At 41.6% G+C, this 18,707-nt stretch overlaps 1 protein-coding gene across 1 annotated transcript in view; it reads right to left on the bottom strand.

The window, feature by feature from the left end:
* The window catches only part of PLS3 (plastin 3), an 86,567-nt gene extending 69,491 nt beyond the window's left edge, over nucleotides 1-17,076 (bottom strand). Inside the window, 1 exon segment of the mRNA XM_001925936.6 lies at nucleotides 16,944-17,076. The gene's annotated coding sequence lies outside the window, so the exon portion shown is untranslated.

Raw genomic sequence — 18,707 nt, 5'->3', positions numbered from 1 at the left:
AACTCTTCAAATTATTTTATTTTATTTTATTTATTTATTTTTTGCCTTTTTGCTATTTCTTTGGGCCGCTCCTGCGGCATGTGGAGGTTCCCAGGCTAGGGGTCGAATCGGAGCTGTGGGCTCAGATCCCACAGCAACGTGGAATCTGAGCCGCGTCTGCAACCTACAACACAGCTCACGGCAACGCCGTATCCTTAACCCACTGAGCAAGGGCAGGGACCGAACCCGCAACCTCATGGTTCCTAGTCGGATTCGTTAACCACTGCGCCACGAGGGGAACTCCCAAATAATTTTAAAATTCAAAAACATATCAATGTTTTAGAACTTGAAAGTTATATATCTGAATCAAGAATATGTCATTCCTTTGGGGGAAAAAAAAGTTTCAATTTTGGCAGTGGGAAAAAAAAAAGACATCCATGTTATCTCTGAAGAGAAATGACCAATTAACACTTGTTCAATGACCTAAAAATCATACAAAATAGGCATCACTTTAGAAAAAAAGACCTAGCATGAGACTACAGAAGAAATTAAATTGTCTTCCTTTATAGAATTACCATTTTAACTTCACTAGCATTATATATGCAATCTCAAAATTCTAATTTATTAATGCAATTCCTATCGACAGCATAGTTTTTTGGCAGTTATAGACCAGCTTATTCTAAAAATTTACATGAAAGGAAACAGAACAGGTGAATATAGTAAAAAAAAAATAGAGCGGACTCACTCTGCCTGGTGTTGTCATACCTCGTATAGCTATAGCAATCAAGATAGTGTGGTTACAGAGCAACAGATACACAACAATGGAACAGGCTAGAGAATACAGAAATAGACCTACAAAAATATGCTCAATTGATTTTTGACAGTGGTGCAAAAGCACATCAGTGGAGGAAAGGTGCTGGAGAAACTGGACAATCATAAGGAGGAAAAAAAAAGAACTTTGAGCTAAACCTCATTTTGTGTAAACACACACAAAAATTAACTCAAAATGGACCACAGCTTAAATGTGAAACATAACACCATAAAACTTTAGAAAAAAAATTTTTTAAATTCATCAGGAACCATGTTTGATGAGGAGGCCTTAGACATGACACCAGAAAGACAATCCATGAAAGGAAATATTGTCAAAATAAATAATTTTGTTGTGTCAAAGACCTTGGTCAGAGGATCGAAAGACAAGCTACAGACTAGGAGGAAATAGGTACAAAACTATACCTTTCAAAACTCAATATTAAATAACAATCCAGGAGTTCCCATTGCAGCTCAACAGTAACGAACCCAACTAGTATCCATGACGATGCGGTTTTGATCCCTGGCCTCGCTCAGTGGGTTAAGGCTCCGGTGTTGCTGTGAGCTGCACTGTAGGTCACAGACTTGGCTTGGATCTCGAGTTGCTGTGGATGTGGTGTAGACCAGCAGCTGCAGCTCGGATTTGCCCCTAGCCTGGGAGCCTCCATATACCATGGCCCTTAAAAGCAAAACAAAACAAACAAAACGACCCCAAAAAAACAAAAAAAACCCGAATCTGAGCTGCATCTGTGACCCCAGCCACCACAGAGACCAATGCCTTAATCCACTGTGCCACAGCAGCAACTCCTCAAAATCTTCTGGATCAAGACAGTGTAGGAATCTCTTTAAGATCAGTGATTAGGACGGCAGGCTTGTAAGCATAAGAGTCCTTTGAAGATAAAACCTAGAAAATAATTTACCATTTTAAAGCTATTACTAAGGAACTTCCCATTAGCGATGCAAGAGTTGGTTGAGTTTAACCAAGCTGATTACGTTATAGGTGAAGTGAGTTTCAGAGTTTGTGTTGACTTTAATGACATGGCACCTGCCATTTTGTTAACATTTAAAAGAAAACTCCAGTTAGTGTAAGTTGATTCAGGGAGGAATAAGCATTCCTATTAAACAACGTTGGATTCTGGATGAGGTGTTTAACTTTATGGCAAGAAGAGTGATGTATTAGCCATCAAGAGACCCCATCCCCCAGCACTGTTCTTGACCACTGCATGCTGGAGTGATCAAAATCAATTAGATCTCTATTTACCTCATCTGTAAAAATCAGTGGCTAACCAGACTCTGAGCTCTTCAAATGATGGCACATTATTTTATTTACATTAGTGATAACAGTGCCTAGAATACTGTGATAATAAAGGCCTGTTAAGTCAATTAAGTGATTAAATAGGAAGTTCTAAATGGGTCTCCTGGAAATTGTATCTTTTCTTAACTGAACTACAGCCCTCCTCTCTGAGGGACGCCTATCCTTTTCTAGTGGGCCTGCAAGGTGCCAGTTGCCCAGAAGAGTAAGGGAACTGGGTCGAGAAATTTCTCTGTGGGCTGATACAAAAGATAATGGCAGAGGTCAGTTCTAGGTGTCGTTAGCTATTCTGACCTGATGCTATGCAGGTGAATGTGGGGTGAAGGGCGCTTGAACAAAAAACTCTGATCTGTAACTGAAGGTGATTCTTTTCACTCACTCTTGAATAATCCTGCCTTCTCATGTTCATCCCTAAAAAGCCAAAAAAGTAAAGATTCCCTCAAAAAGTTAATGCTGTACTTTTTTTTTTTTTTTTTTGCTTTGCTTTTTAGGGCCACACCTGTAGCATATGGACGTTCCTAGGCTAGGAGTCAAATCAGACCTGCAGCTGCTGGCCTGCCCCACAGCCACGGCAACACAGGATCTGAGCCTCATCAGTGACCTACACCACAGCTTTTGGTAACACTGGATCCTTAATCTACTGAGCAGGGACAGAGATCGAACCCGCATTCTCATAAACACTGGTTGGGTTCGTTACCGCTGAGCCATGACAGGAACTCCCACTGCTGTACTTTCTAACTGTACAACACCAAGCTCTTCTAAAAATGTCAAGTGTCAAATGTACTCAGTATTATTTCTGCATGGATACACAAGAAGCTAGTACTAATGGCCACCTCCTGGGGAGGCAAATGGGGGACTGCAATCAGGGGCAGGAGTTTTCTTTCCTTTTTTTATGATCTCATAACTTTTGAATTTTGTTCTGTGAATACATTTCATATTTGAAGAGTAAACTAAAAAATATATTTGATGTGCTCAATAATGCTGTAGGTTGACATGGTATTTCAAAGCATTTATCATTTACTTCTGCAATACCTAATACTGCTTACTTTTGTTCCTTCCATTAGGTATTTGATAAATATGCATAAACAAGGAATTTTGGATAAATCTATTATACAAGTTTAAAAAGGGTGATTATGCACTTTTTACTGGCTTTCCATAAGTCAAGTAAAAACATTAGTACGGAAAATGGTAGTATTAGGAACAACTTAATGATAATAAACTATTAGGCATCAGCAAACAAGAATAATTTAGCTACACTTACAGAAATCAATACTGTTCAAAGTAAGGATTTACATAAACAGCAAGAGTAGTGATAAATGAAATGTTATCTTGTCAGTACCACTTCTAACCCATTAGCTGACCTGTTAGACATTTAATGTTAATATGTCCCGTTATCCATAATAGCCAAAAAGTGGAGACAACCCAAATGTCTATCAATGGATGAATGGATAAACAAAATGTGGTATATCCACACACTGGATTATTACTCAGCCATAAAAAGGAATGAAGTACTGACACACGTTATAATGTGAATGAACCTTGAGAACAGTATGCTAAGTGAAAGAGGTCAGTCGCAAAAGACCGTAAGTTTCATTCATACATGAAGGTCTAGAATTGGGAAATCTATAGAGACACCAAGTAGATTAGCGATTGCTTAGGAGTCAGGAGATAGGATGCCAGAGAGAGGGATACCTTCAGAATATGGGGTTTCTTTCTCTTTTTTCTTTCTCTCTCTCTTTTTTTTTTTTTTTTTTTTTTGGTCTTTTTAGGGCTGCACCTGCAGCATATGGAAGTTTCCGGGCTAGGGATCAAATGGGAGCTGTAGCTGCAGCTGCTGGCCTATGCCACAGCCACAGCCACGCCAGATCTGAGCTACCACGGCGACCTACACACACTACAACTCAGGGGCACTTCACCCACTGAGCCAGGCCAGGGATCCAACCCGCATCCTCATGCATACTAGCCGGGTTTTTCATTATCACTGAGCCACATTGAGAACTCCTGTTTCCTTTCCTCCCTCCTTCTTTCCTCCCTCCATCCCTTTCTTTCTTTCTTTCTAGCAGTTTCTCTTTATTGTGGAACCGGCCAAGACAAGGACGCCAGAGGGACACGGAAAGCCAGCCCCAGCCTCCCTCCACTGGAGCCAGGCGCTAGAGGTTGGAGAAGAAGTGATTCCATCTCTAGCCAGGGAAACCCCCTCTACAGAAGGCGCCAGAATGGGGGATGTGGGGGGGGGGCAGGGGATGACAGGGTTAGGAGAGTAAACAGCGGGGAGGGCTGGAGAGGGGAAACACGCTGGTGCTCTAGCGCCCCACACCCTGTATTCCTTGAGCTTACTGAACCCCAGGAACTTGGTGGAGAGAGAAGCGTTAAAGCCCCGGGCAAGGCCACGGGCCATGAAACGGTTGACTTGCCCCTAGAGGAAGTGTATGCTGTGGGAGGCATTCTCAAACTCTTTCTCTGTGAAAGGAATGTCCTCCATGAGCACGGCGGAATGGACGTTGAAAAAGATTCCAAGAATTATCGACATGATCATTCCCCAGGCTTTGAGGATGATGCCGCCGCCGCCGGAGGCCAGCTTTTGTCCACAGTACAGAAGCCGACAGGACAGAAGCTGCCATGCCCGCGAGAAGGCACCTTGAGCAAGGGGGTCGGGGATCCCCTAGATGTGGGCCAAGCAGCAAGGCGGAGAGATGAAGCCCCACTGAGCTGGGGGAAATCGAGGGGACTTGGGGGAAGGGGACGACCCGGGTGTTTCTTTCAAAGGCAATGAAAATGTTCAAAAATTGGTGATGGTTGTGCCTGTGAATATACTGAATAAAATCCAGTGAACTGTACAGTTTACAGGGGTGGTACAGAATATGAATACTATATCTCAATAAAACTGCTTTAAAAAGGGCAGAAGTATTACTATGTCCCAATCTCCTCTTTGATTCTAACATTAAGCAGTTCTCACAATGAGAGGGAAAACCGGAGTTCCCGTTGTGGCGCAGTGGTTAACGAATCCGACTAGGAACCATGAGATTGCGGGTTCGGTCCCTGGCCTTGCTCAGTGGGTTAAGGGTCTGGCATTGCCGTGAGCTGTAGTATAGGTCGAAGATGTGGCTCGGATCCTGCGTGTCTGTGGCCCTGGTGTAGGCCGGTGGCTACAGCTCCGATTCGACCCCTAGCCTGGAAACCTCCATATGCTGTGGGAAGCAGCCCTAGAAAAGGGGGAAAAAAAAAAAAGAAAGAAAGAAAAGTGAAAACCCTCGGTTTTCCTGCTCTTTTTAAAGTCTGAGGCATTCAAGAAATTCCAGGCAGAAAATTAAGGCGTCAGCTACACCTGTGGTTACTTGCTTTTCTTGAGTCAGTTAAAGCTTAACAGAACGCTGTTCTACAGAAAGCATGAGAGCCACAAGTACAAGTAATGGCGAATCAATGTTTTTTAGGGCTTCTGCATACATGGATATTTCCACAGCTGCAGAACCAGCTACTGCAGAAGGACATGCTGTGCACAACATCTACAATTTAGTAAAGCTGGAAAGAATTTTATTTTTGTAAAAACTAAATGGGGTGTGGCTCACTTTCTTGCCAAAGGGCTATTTTATTCCAAGACACTGGTGTCTGCTGACCTTCATTTATAGGCTGAGCAATGCTCTATTTAAGTAAAATTAACTCATGGTGGGCACTTTTTTTAGGACGCAATAATTATTGCAAAGAAATAACAATGTTTAAATTTGATTTGTTCTTAGTTTAGATCTGATTATATTGGGTTATACACCCGAATGTCTTTGTTCACACAAGGTTTAAATTTAGAAATTATTTTATGTTGAGGAAAAAGGCCATATTTAAGTTCCTTTTCTACAAGTAAGAATATTTTTAAGTTTCATGAAATCCAGTATTACATTTTCTCTTCTACTAGACTGCAGGAGTATCTTATCCATCGTTGTGACTCTAGCACCTAACAGTCTTCATTAAACTTAGTTTAATGATGAAGCTATTCCACAAATAAACTAATTAAGGCATTGTCCAATTTACTATCTTTGGCTAACTACTGTTCCATCTGTAGTCTGTACATCTCAATATATCCTTGAGAACTTTGGGAGCATTTTAAAGTTTTCCATCTCTTTATAAATGGCTTATAGGCTTTTCTTTTATATGATCCTTACATATTTCAAGGTGTTTACAAAGCAACTTTCCCTTCATCTTTACACAAACCTTCTCTGGCTGGGGGGCAGGGGCAGGCAACTAATGCTGCAACACAGTAATTTTAGGATAAGATAACCAAATGTCTAGGTTGGCTTATATTTTAAAACCTGTAAATCTTTCAGTATTACTTTTTGGCTATCTATACTTAATGGTAACTTGGCCATATTTGTTTTTTAATTATCATAAGAGCAAACATAAAATTTTAATTATTTATAACCACTTGCAAAAATGATTCCACTGTAGCTTTAAACTGGAGACCCACAAACTGCTCAAAATATTTGTCGAATGTGTCAATGTCCTTCATCATTTCCTGGTTTTTGCTTTTGAAAACTTCCACTGGAGGAAATAATGGGCATCGTAAATTTAAAATTAATATGTTTTGGATTCATCCTTGTCTAAAGGCTACATGTCATCTTGGAAAGATGCCTTCCCCGACATTTTAAGTTTCCACTAATTTATTTTCTCTTTTCTCCTATTTTTTCAAAGGTAAACTTTTTGATATTCACATTTATACTATTTCTACTATTGTAGAAACACTGAAGAACTTGAAGCTTTTTTTCCTCCCCCTCAAAACAGGCATTGACATCACCTACGTTAATTACTTTTCATCCTGATCTAAGCTGTATTTGTTAGTGGCAACGAGTTTATAAACGTTTCTCTAATGTATTAAAGAGTCATGTTTCCGGTTTTCCTTGGAGAGTGAATTCAGACTGTTGGATGGCATAGCCTCATAAAAGGATAAATGAAATGGTAAAGAGGTTTCTTAGATAAGCCAAGAAGCTTCTTTAACCTGGAACATTGTTAACGAAAAGCATTAGAAAGTCGTATTTTCACAGTATCACTAACTAAAACAGAAAAAATCAACTAGCTTATTTATCTTCGATGGCGATACTTCAGGATAGAAAGTTTAAGTTAGAGGAAAATGAAGAGGTAGCTACAGATACCTGATAAAGATCACCTGCAGCAACATCAATTGACCTATACATGGGAAAGCTGATTGAGCGTTTCTTTATAAATGTTCTCATTTAACTGTGAGGACAACTCCGACAACAAATGATATTTTCCCATTTTACAGGCAGTGAAATTGAGGTTTACGGGAGTTAAAGAACTTCCCCGATATCACAGAGATATAAAATAGTAAAACCCACATTTTATGCTAAAATCCATTCTGCCTATGAGATACATAGCATGTACCTGATCCCTCTGAGAACAAAAAAAATGAGGTGGTGAGAACGAGTCGTCTGGTCCAGACAAAACTTTCCACATCAATTCCGGTCATCATAGGACGCCCAGACTAAGATGGTCCCTCAATGCCAACTGAGGGAAGGAGACAAATATCTGGGAAGAGCCTGGGAGGCAGAATGGGATGAGTTTAGAGAGAGATGCAGTGTACAACGAGCCGTTCAAATATACGAAATATTTGTTAAGGCAATTGCTGTAATTTGGCGATTCACCATGTACTGAAGCTGGGCACAACTTAACTGATGGCATCAGAAGTTTTTAGCACTACTGGACCTCAGTTTAGTGTGTTTAAGCAACCTGAATGAAATATAAAATTTTGAGTTTATTGAGAATTGGCCAAGTACAGAGATACCTCATTTTATTGCACTTTCCAGACACTGCACTTTTTACAAATTGAAGCTTTATGGCAACCCTGCATCAAGTGAGTCGATGGGCGTAATTTTCCCAATAGCATTTTCTCACTTTGTGTCTGTGTCACATTTTGGTCATTCTCACCATATTTCAAATTTCATTATCACTATATTGTTATAATGATCAGTGAACTTTGATGTTACTAGGCCTCACTGAAGGCTCAGATGATAACTAGCCTTTTTTTAACACGTAATGCTATTGCACACTTAATAGACTACAGTATCATGTAAATGTAACTTTTATATGCACTGGGAAGCCAAAAAAAATGCTGACTCACTTTACTTTTATAGTCTGGAATCCGACTAAGATATTGATGAGGTATGGCTGTACCTCAAGAGACCCACAGCCTGAGATTAAAAAGCCTATCAACAAACAGCCATTTAACCAAATTCAGGGTTAAAAGTTTCTTTAGGATACTGACGTTCACAAATAAGGTTTGTATACCTGAAATGGGTTTTATAGCTATCTGAAAGCTAAAGGCTAATTAAATACAAACCTGCCTCCCTTCCCCCATTATCAGTTCCCGTTTCAAAAAAGAGAACTTCCTCTGATTGTATACCCCACAGGATTCTACTTCATCCTGCTTTGCACCTGCTAACTAGATCAGAGGAAACCAAAATATTTCCAAGACATATACTTTACCTAAACCAGCTCCAGTTTAGTCACATATGAAACACTATATAAAGAACGGCCCTTTTTTTTGGAGTGCCACTGTCTGAAGTCAAAGCTCTTTTTGCTAAAGCCAATGTTTAAATTTCAGAGATCGCCAAAGGAATTCGTCTTTAAAAACAAAATTCTTTGCAATTTTGCTACTAAATATTTATCTCAAAGAAATAATCAGATTCACAAAATAGTTTTTGCCCCAGGATGTTCACTGAAGCATTATCTGTAAGATACTGAAAGAACACAAACTTCCAACAATCTGGAATTAGTGAAATAAATTATGAACTATTCACTATATCAAATATCATGTAGTAATTTTAAACATCTGATTACATGAAAACATGTTCATAATATAATAAGTAGAAAGAATAGGAGAAGTTCTCTTGTACAGTGGGTTAAGAATTCAGCATTGTCACTGCAGTGGCCTGGGTCATTGCTGCGGCAAGGGTTTGATGCCGGTCCCGGGAACCTCCACACACCTTGGGTGTGGCCAAAAAAAAGAATGGGATACAAACTGTATATACAGTATGATCCCGATTTTTAAAATATCTAACTTTCTACACAGGAAACAGATTTAAATATATAAACAAGGTGGTACAATTATGTAATTTTTACTTTTCTTCCTTATAAACGCTTTTGTTTTCTTCTAAAATTCTTACAATGGCCTTGTATTTTTTTTTAAATCCAAGGTGATTAGAAACATAAGTATACACTACTTAAGACAATTTTCCAGCAGATTAACTAAATATACATATTGACTATTATAGCAATAGGATATACCCTAGGAATCATTTCTAATTATTTTCACCTCTGAGAAAACAGTCTTTTTTTTTTTTTTTTCTGTCTTTTTAGGGCCACACCTGAGGCATATGGAGGTTCCCAGGCTAGGGGTCTAATCCGAGCTGTTGCTGCCAGCCTACGCCAGAGCCACAGCAATGCCAGATCCGAGCAGCGTCTGTGACCTACACCACAGCTCAAGGCAATGCCGGATCCTTAACCCACTGAGTGAGGCCAGAAATCCAACTGGCAACCTCATGGTTCCTAGTCAGATTCGTTAACCATTACGCCACTACAAGAACTCCATGAGAAAACAGTCTTAAAAGGTAATTCTCCTTGACCTGAAATACAAGGTCCAAAATATCAAAAAGAACAATAAGAAGTGGCAAAAATGGGAATATACAACAAGAAATATAGAAAAAACGCTTAAAAATTACATTTGTTCATAAAGGACAATGCATTAATTCAGTATCAATAACAGAATGTCTATCTGAGTGCAACACTATGTAGTAAGGGCATATAACGTAGAATGCAATAATATGAACATTCAAAGCTATTATAGTGACCTCACAAATTCTCTTTTATATGAAATGAAATTTTTATATATGTACTTTGTATATAAATATATACATACAAACTAAAAACAGCTTAAGCGAATCAGTCATATTTTCAATGAGTGAGTTATAAGACTACAAAAAAAGATTTGTTATTCAATCTTTTAAACCAGAGAAGGTAGAAATAAATAAGAGATCAGATTTTACAGAAGAAAATTATTTCCATTAGCAAGAAGAACCCTCTCTTCAGAACTAGTCATATGATACCAAATTATTTCAAAAGTCCTTTAACTCAGGACTTTCTCCTTATGTAATTTTCATTAAGTACAATCACTTGGCAAATGATATTTTAACAAACATTATCAAACGTAATTTTAACCAACAAGATAAAAATGCACAATAACGCAAAGGATAACGTTAAAGACCCATCGTGTAATTGGCAAGATGAGAACAGACTTTGAAAATTAATTCCAAGTTAGTACTTCTCAGGGTGGTGCCTGAAAATGACCCCCTTCGAAATCAGCCAGCCTCTCATGTTTGTTTTTCAAATAAAGATCTACGTTAACTTCTTGATTTTTCTGTGTTAATGAAGGCATACCACTTAAATATACAGAGTATCTCCCTCCATTATGCGCTTTCCCATACCTGCATATGCAATTTTAGAGTGCAATTACAAGGAGAAACATTTGACTTTTCATGAGCAACTTTACACAAAACCTCCTATTACAGGCAATCAAAATAAGAATGAAGTATGATAAGCCAAAGTATTTTTTAATGATTACCAATGAACACCAAAATATTGCTCAATACTTACTTGGGAAAGGTGGAAAAAAAAAATACCACCAAACATTAATGGCTTTAACCGGCTACTTGGCATAATATTTGAAGGAAAAAATATAAGAAAGTATTACACATATAGGCTTTTATTCTCTTGTTATCAGCCATGTCTCTTATTGTTCATTATATAATGTCTGGCTTTATTTCTCCTTAGCTTGTAAAAGCGGATGGCTGGAGAACATTTACAGAAAGTAAAAATGTGGCAAGACTTAAGTGATGAGAATTCTACCATTTCTGTAAACTCTTGTTAAAGCTTTAGTGTTTCTAAGATATACTGCTACAGTACTTTGAATTTATATAGCACCTGTCTGCTGAAGAGCCAAGGCTTACATAGCTCGTTTATCCTTTCAGCATGCCTGTGAAATGCATAGATTGGAAACAGATGGCTTACAAATAAAGTAAAATCCAGATATGAACACAGAGAACTTCCATGATTTACTTAAGATGGTCTATCTGTTCTAACGACAGAGGACAAAAAGACCCTTTTCCAATAAACAATACTACCTCATCATCAAACAAATTTTTAGACTGTTAAGAACAATTAGGCTTTCTCATAATATAAAATCAGTAGGTTTAATGCGCCAAAAATCCTTGATAAGGAATGATATAAATGGCACCTCTATATTTTAAAGAACTAACATTAGCCACGGAATAAGCCACTGGTGATCATCTTCATGGATAGTCACCAATTTGCCAACAAGGTATTTATCTTGGTCCAATATAGCTGCATTAAAATTTGAAAAAAAATCAACTTATAACTGAAATGAGCCAGATTATATCTGTAAAAAAAAAAAAATCCCAGCAAACCAAATCCTTGAGCCATGCCCTCATTTTATAAATGAGAAAATGTATGGTGTCTGGCACATGTATGTACTCAATGTTAGTTACCAATATAATAATCTTAAGTGACTGTCTCAAGGTCGAACTATGAGTCAGGGGTGGAGCCATGTCTACATTCTAGTTCTTCTGAAGCAAGTCCCCCATAGAATTGTAATTTTCATTTAACAGCAATGCTTTTTCATCCCTAAAACAGTTTGTACTCATTAATATTTGTCTTTCAAGTGCTAACAAGGTGAATTCAATGTTATTGAACACACTGAATTTTTGGAAACTGTCTTACCTCCGTAACTACCAGGTGGCCCAAGTATCATCAGATCTGATATTTCATGATTAGACAGGTTTTTTTTTAAATACTGTATTTCTAGGCCATAATTTTAACCAAAGCTCTCTCATAACTAAAAACAGCTAGTCGTGACCACTGGTATCTAAAAGACCTTCCAAGAGTATAATGTCCCCCAAACACTTCTGAAACCTTCAACACATTGAATATACATCATAGGGTGAGTCAATCTCTAGAATAATTATATAGATTCAAAACATGATCTAGGAGTTGCCGTCATGGTTCAGTGGAACCGAATCTGACCAGCATCCATGAGGATGCAGGGTCAATCCCTGGCTCTCTCAGTGGGTTAAGGATCTGGCATTGCTGTGAGCTGTGGTGTAGGTTGCAGACAGCAGCTCGGATTCCATATTGCTGTGGCTGTGGCGTAGGCCAGTGGCTACAGCTCCAATTCGGCCCCTAGCCTGGGAACCTCCATATGCTGCGGGTGCTGCCCTAAAAGAAAAAGACAGGAAAAAAAAAAAAAAGAAAAAACTAAACTAAAAACATGGTCTAGGAGTTTCCTGGTGTCTCAGTGGTCTAAGGATCTAGCATTGTCACTGCTGTAGCTGGGGCTCAATCCCTGGCCCAGGAACTTCCGGGTGCCACAGGCATGGCTAAAAAACAAATAAACAAACAACCGACCCCCCCCCCCGAAAGCCCCCATGATCTAGCTGTTTTCTTCTAAAATGAATTTTATTATTTTCACAGATCAAATGGATTACTTCTCACCAAAAGAAAAAGAGATGTCACATGAGCAAGTGCAAAATTATTCCCAAAGCTGGAGTTCCCGTCCTGGTGCAGTGGAAACAAATCTCACTAGGAACCATGAGGTTGCAGGTTCAATTCCTGGCCTCGCTCAGTGGGTTAAGGATCCGGCATTGCTGTGGTGTAGGTCATAGACGTGGCTCGGATCCTGCGTGGCTGTGGCTGTGGCGTAGGCCAGCAGCTGTAGCTCAGATTAAACCCCTAGCCTGGGAACCTCCAGATGCCATGGGTGAAGCCCTGAAAAAAAAGACAAAAGACAAAAAAAAAATTTATTCCCAAAGCAGATACTCAAGTTGTCATGTATTGATAAACATTCATTTTCAATTTTGTACCAGCTACCTTTGGAATCTGTACTAAACATCAAAAACAAACAAAACAGTTGGCTAGAAACCCTCCTGCACTGCTGGTGGGAATGTAAACTGGTACAGCCACTATGGAGAACAGTTTGGAGATACCTTAGAAATCTATACATAGAACTTCCATATGACCCTGCAATCCCACTCTTGGGCATCTATCCGGACAAAGCTCTACTTAAAAGAGACACGTGCACCCGCATGTTCATTGCAGCACTATTCACAATAGCCAGGACATGGAAACAATCCAAATGTCCATCGACAGAGGATTGGATTCGGAAGATGTGGTATATATACACGATGGAATACTACTCAGCCATAAAAAAGGATGACATCATGCCATTTGCAGCAACATGGATGGAACTAGAGAATCTCATACTGAGTGAAATGAGCCAGAAAGACAAAGACAAATACCATATGCGAACACAATAGCAAATTCATGAATTTATCCTATGTGCTAATAATATTATGTCAGTCAATTTCTTGGAAAGGTAAATAGAAATGCCTAAAACGATATGGAAAAATGGCAAGTGGACTTTCTTCCTCTTCCCTGTCAGTTTCACCAAAAAGAATCACTTTAGTGCTCAGGCACCATGGCCAAGCTACTAACCCCCTTCTTTTCAGTAACAGTCACGCTCTTTGCCTAGGAACAAAATTTCATGCGGTTCCTGATAGTACCCTGGATACTGACATTCTGCCAGTATAAATAGTCACAGTCAAGTCTAATGTGCTTGTAACTATTTGCAGAAGAGACTTAATCTCAACCCAAATATTACTCACTAGTTATAATTAATCCTTCTACCCCAAATGCATTAGGCCTAGACATTTTTAGCAATTGACTCTAAATGATGGCATCAGATTGGAGACCTTGGACCCCCGTGTTGATTGTCTGTGTTAAATCAAGGCAGAGCATAATTTCTTCAGCTCCCCACCCCAGATAAAGAAAGAACTTGATAGCTTGTAGCATGTAATAGTAGAAATTAAGAATTACACTCACAATCCCCTAATTTTAATGAAAGCCTGGGTTCATTAGATCATACCACTAAAAAATAAAAGTCAGTTTTAAATAAGTAAACACCCCAAGACAATGGAAGGCTGTGTGGACTGAGAGCCTTCTGAGGAACCTGTTTTGACATGAGTTAATACTATTTTAAAATGAGCTTATCTCTCTGCCACTTTAATTTAGTTGGACAGTTGTACTCTTTTTTTTTTAAGGTTAAATATTTATTAGGCGTTCAATCTAAAATTATATTATCATCTCACTTCCACTAGGGGGGGTCTATCTACCAGTGTAGTTAACTCTAATTAACTCAGGTGCAGCTTGAGTCCACTTCCAGCTCATCTGTGCGGAAAGGCTAGCCTTGCGGTCAGAACTATGTGCTTTAAAGCTGTTCTAGTTTTTAGGCTCAGAAATCCATGCACAGCATGAAAATGGAGTGCTCAAGTCATTCAGAGGTTGCTGCAGTAGACAAAGGGTTTTTGGCTAAACCCATACAAAGCCCAAATCTCTTCAATGTTCCCAGTTTCATTTTTAGCTGCCCTAGTTGTTTTCAAGGCTATGCATCAAATGGGTCCATTTTTTAAAAAATAAGTAAAGCTTTTAAACTCTCACCCTCAGAGATTGCTCTGCCCATTTCTGTACTCTGCAATATATAATCTGAATAACAAAACTGCCATGCTTTTCCAACAGCAATCTTAACTTGGGCCACATGGGTGGGTATTGGTCTTTATGGGAGTTGTTTCTGGGACCTCACATTATTCTACTAAGGTACTGACAGGCAAAAACCCAACTAGCTCGACTTCTCAAATTTAGTGTCTACTGTTGTCGTGCCTGATTTCTGATCCGAACCACAATGACTGATAATTAACTTTAGCCAAGATTATTCACCACCTTCAAGCATATGCCTAATATAGAGAGAATACTTCAATTGGAATATAGGCCAGACCCAGGGACACAGACAAAGCCCAATTTAAAAAAAAAAAAAAACCCACTATCTTATGGCTTCAAATCTATCATTTCAGAATGAAATAGGGCGTGAATAAAGACATTTTCCTAGAAAATAATTAGTAAGATATTTTTAAAATTGAGAAAAGCCATAACTAGATTGAAAGGCCACAGGGGAGATATATATCTCAGCACAAACATATTTCAGCCCTTATTTTAAAAACAGCTCCTGTTTTTATTTTGGATAAGATCTGAGCACCAAATTCCCTTTCTGTTTCCTTCCATCCAAATCCAAGTAGAATTCCCTTGAGTAGAGGCTGGTTCACACACCCCCCCTCCCCTTTTTTTGTCGCAGTAGTTTTGGGAAAATGGACTTCAGCCATTACATTCCAGTTTTAAAGGCAAAAAAAGTCGTGTGACCATTAGCCTAGGGGCATCAGAGACTTGGGGCACGTGATGTCAACTGGCATGTGTGGGGCTTCGGCCACTATGTTGGAATTCACTGTAAATTGCATCTTCAGGATCAAGTTTAGGCTCCCAAATACACTGTGGACATCCTGTATGGCGGAGTATGTGCTAACCTCTCAGTAGTTTTTGATTCCACCTATGTTTTCTACCTACTGTGCGGCCAGTCAGGATCTCTCCCCCCACCCCACCCCCGCCCCCGGTTACGTGTCGGGCATCCCCAGCATCCCATCCATCTGATCCTAAATGGCGAGGCTCTCGAACCCAGTTAGCTCTAAATTCAACCCTGAGCACTACCCGGGATGTTGTGCAGATCAGGTGCGGAGCAGGGAGCGTTACTAACTGGGGAAAGTGTCAGTAAGCATTAAACCCACTCCCACCTCCCAGGCTGGGATCTTCTGCCCTGGAGCCGGGCGGTCGAAGCCGCCAGCACATCAGAACAAGTAGCAGCAGCGGCGGCGGCAACTTTGGGGCTGGCCAGAAGCCAGGGCGGGGGTGGTCGGCGTCCCCCGGCCTCTCATTAGTGCGCCTAAGTACAGCGGGTGGGGAAAAGTAAATACCCGCAAGTGCAGCTGAGTGGGGGAAGGGGGACGTTGCCCCCCTCCCACCGCCCCTTCGCCTCTGCCTCCCGTGGAGCCCGGAGAAGTGCCATGCCGCTGCTGCCCGGATCGCGCGCCCCTGCAGCAGAGCCGGAGAAGCTGAGAAAAAGGAGCGGACGGGTGGCGCGGAGTCGGGGGGGTGAGGAGAACGGAAAGGTACTGCCCTAATGGCCCAGAGATGTCCTGCTACTGAAAGGAAAAAAAGTGCTTACTCATAGGGAGACGCGATGCGATCGCGACGCTCTCGCTCGCTAATGGCAAGGGAAGCGGGCGGAAGGCAGGCAACCGGAGCCTCGTTCCTTCCCAGGGCCACTGCACCCTGCGGAGTCGCGGGGCAGGAGTGAGCCCGCGAGGTCACCCGAGGCCGGTGAACGGGGGCTGGAGGCGTCGCGGGAGGCCGGCTCCGGGATTTCCTGAGTCCGGAGCCGGCGGAGGAGGAGGGAGGAGGGTGGCAGAAGCTGGAGAAGGACGACGACCGAGGGAAGTTAGGCGCTGGGTTTCCACTTCGGGGCCGCGGCCACGGAAGGGGAGAAGGGCAAGGGTTGGCGTCAAGGAGTCCAGCCCAAGGTTGGCAACAAGTTAAGAGCAACTAGTGAGAAAGCACCATCTATCCAGTTAAAAGCAAAAAACGTTTGCGGCGGGTGGTGGTCGTGGGGAATACTCAGTCACTCCCACCCATCCTCGATGCGACCGACCGCTTTGGCGCCCAAGGGCTAAGACTGAAATTTCTCCAGCTTCCCTCTTAGCCCCACTCCCCCCCTCCCCCCGTGCCAGGCACGTTCCGGCCGAGGATCTCGGAGATGCTCTCCCCAGGACCCACTCCCGCCCACGCCCAGGAACCCCGCTCCCTCCGTGCCCTCCCGAGCCTGCAAAGCACTTACATAAAGTCGCAGAGTCCCGGATCCGGCCCGACAGCCTCCGACCGACGCACTCAGACAACTTCTGCGGCTCGGAATCTTTGCGGCTGCGGTTCTAAAGCCAGCGCTCCCTCCCCTCCTGCCAGCCCCCTCCGCCCCTCGGACGCCGCCATTGGCTCGGGTGGTGCTAGCAGTCGGCCTGGGAACCAGGAAGGGGATTGGGCCACGAGCCTGTCACATCAACTGGGTGGGGAGTTGGGTGAAGAGGCACCGGGATGGGCGTCCTGAAGGGATGGGGACTGTAACTCTGCGGCAGGGAGCCGAGATTGGTCCTCTACTCCCGTTTCTCCCGCACCCTGGCTAAAAAGAAGTCCTCAGAGCCTGGCTCGGGGACCAAGTTGCAGATAATCGTGCGGAATAAATGAAAAGATGAAAATGTTGGAGCGAGAGTTTGAACCTCACGAAGCCCCTATTGAAGTCTCTGGAGGGTACAGTTTCACCCCAGAAGCGTGAGAGAATCTTGGCTTGGGAAGGGACCTTGCTAGTCTGTTTCTTCTGCTCCGCGTAAGGAACAACGCCGAAGGAAAACCTCAGCAATCTTCCCTTTCCTAGCAAGTCTAGGGAGCAGATGGATAGATCAGGACGCGGCTCTCATGTTTTTTGGTTTTTGACTTCGTGCCAAGGAAATTGTTGACCAGAATCACCTGTCTGGTCTGTTTGTCCATGCGGAAAAGAGAGAGGTGGAGGTGGGAAGGGATGGTGGAGGTAACGTGGTTCCACTCGTTTGACTGGAAATGGATGTCAGTTCTCATCAGTTCCTTTCCCCAGAGGAAACTTGGAGACGTGCTCCTGCTTCCCAGAGTACCTTTTCTTCTTGGCCTCTTAGCTGGCCTCTTTCTTTAATTCGGGCAGGGATTTCCCCTCTTTATCTGCATTCCAGTGCTTTGGCTCGAGCCAGGTCCAGAATCAGGTCAGAGGACCAGAGTTTGACGGATTCCCCAGGTCAAGAGATTGGCTTGGGGGACAGCTGTAGAAGAGACAGGTTAAGCCCTTTCCCGCTTCAGTCGCAACCATTTTGTTCAGGAAATGTATGGTGGAAATTTTTTAAGAATTTAAAATTGGTTCAATGACATCTCATTTTTATATGAGCTAGGAAAATTGCTAAATTAAGAGTGGCCTGGAAAACTGAATGGTCTTGTCAAGGAACCCTGCTTCATCTACTTTTACAAACTTCCTTAGCAAAATTAACCTATAGCGAGTGCCAGAGCTTCTTAAATGGGCAGGAAAGGGGAGTTCATATACTACCTAAAGGCTAGGTTGGCAGAGAAGGAGTTGGCGCTGGGAAGAAGCCTTGTTAAATACTAATTAATGATTAACCAACTGGAAGAACATAGGAAAGGCACAGAAAGGTGAAAAAGAAATGAGAGGGCAATCATGCTTTCAGAAATATTAAATTTCTGTTGTGAGAGATTTTGTGCTGGGTCAGGTTTGGGTCAACACAAAAATACTGATTTCAACATGTTTGTGTTTTGTCCACTGTGTAGTACATTGCCACACACATTCACAAGAGGTTCCAAAGTGAGATTTCTGGCTTTCAATAATTGGCCCAAGGTTTAGTTGGTTTCTGGAATTCTTTACACAACATTTCTAGATATGTGAATATAGTACTTTGGTTTTCTACCTGTTATGGTGTCTGTAAGTCACCACTGAAGGCCTTCCACCTGCTTTAAACCTTAAATTTACAGACCTAGAATGTCTGTATGAAGGGACTCGGCAAGCTAAGTTTTC

Source organism: Sus scrofa, chromosome X (assembly GCF_000003025.6).
Source record: "Sus scrofa isolate TJ Tabasco breed Duroc chromosome X, Sscrofa11.1, whole genome shotgun sequence".
Lineage (NCBI taxonomy): Eukaryota > Metazoa > Chordata > Mammalia > Artiodactyla > Suidae > Sus > Sus scrofa.
The sequence above is the reverse complement of the archived record's forward strand: the minus strand, read 5'-3'. Positions and strand labels throughout refer to the sequence as shown.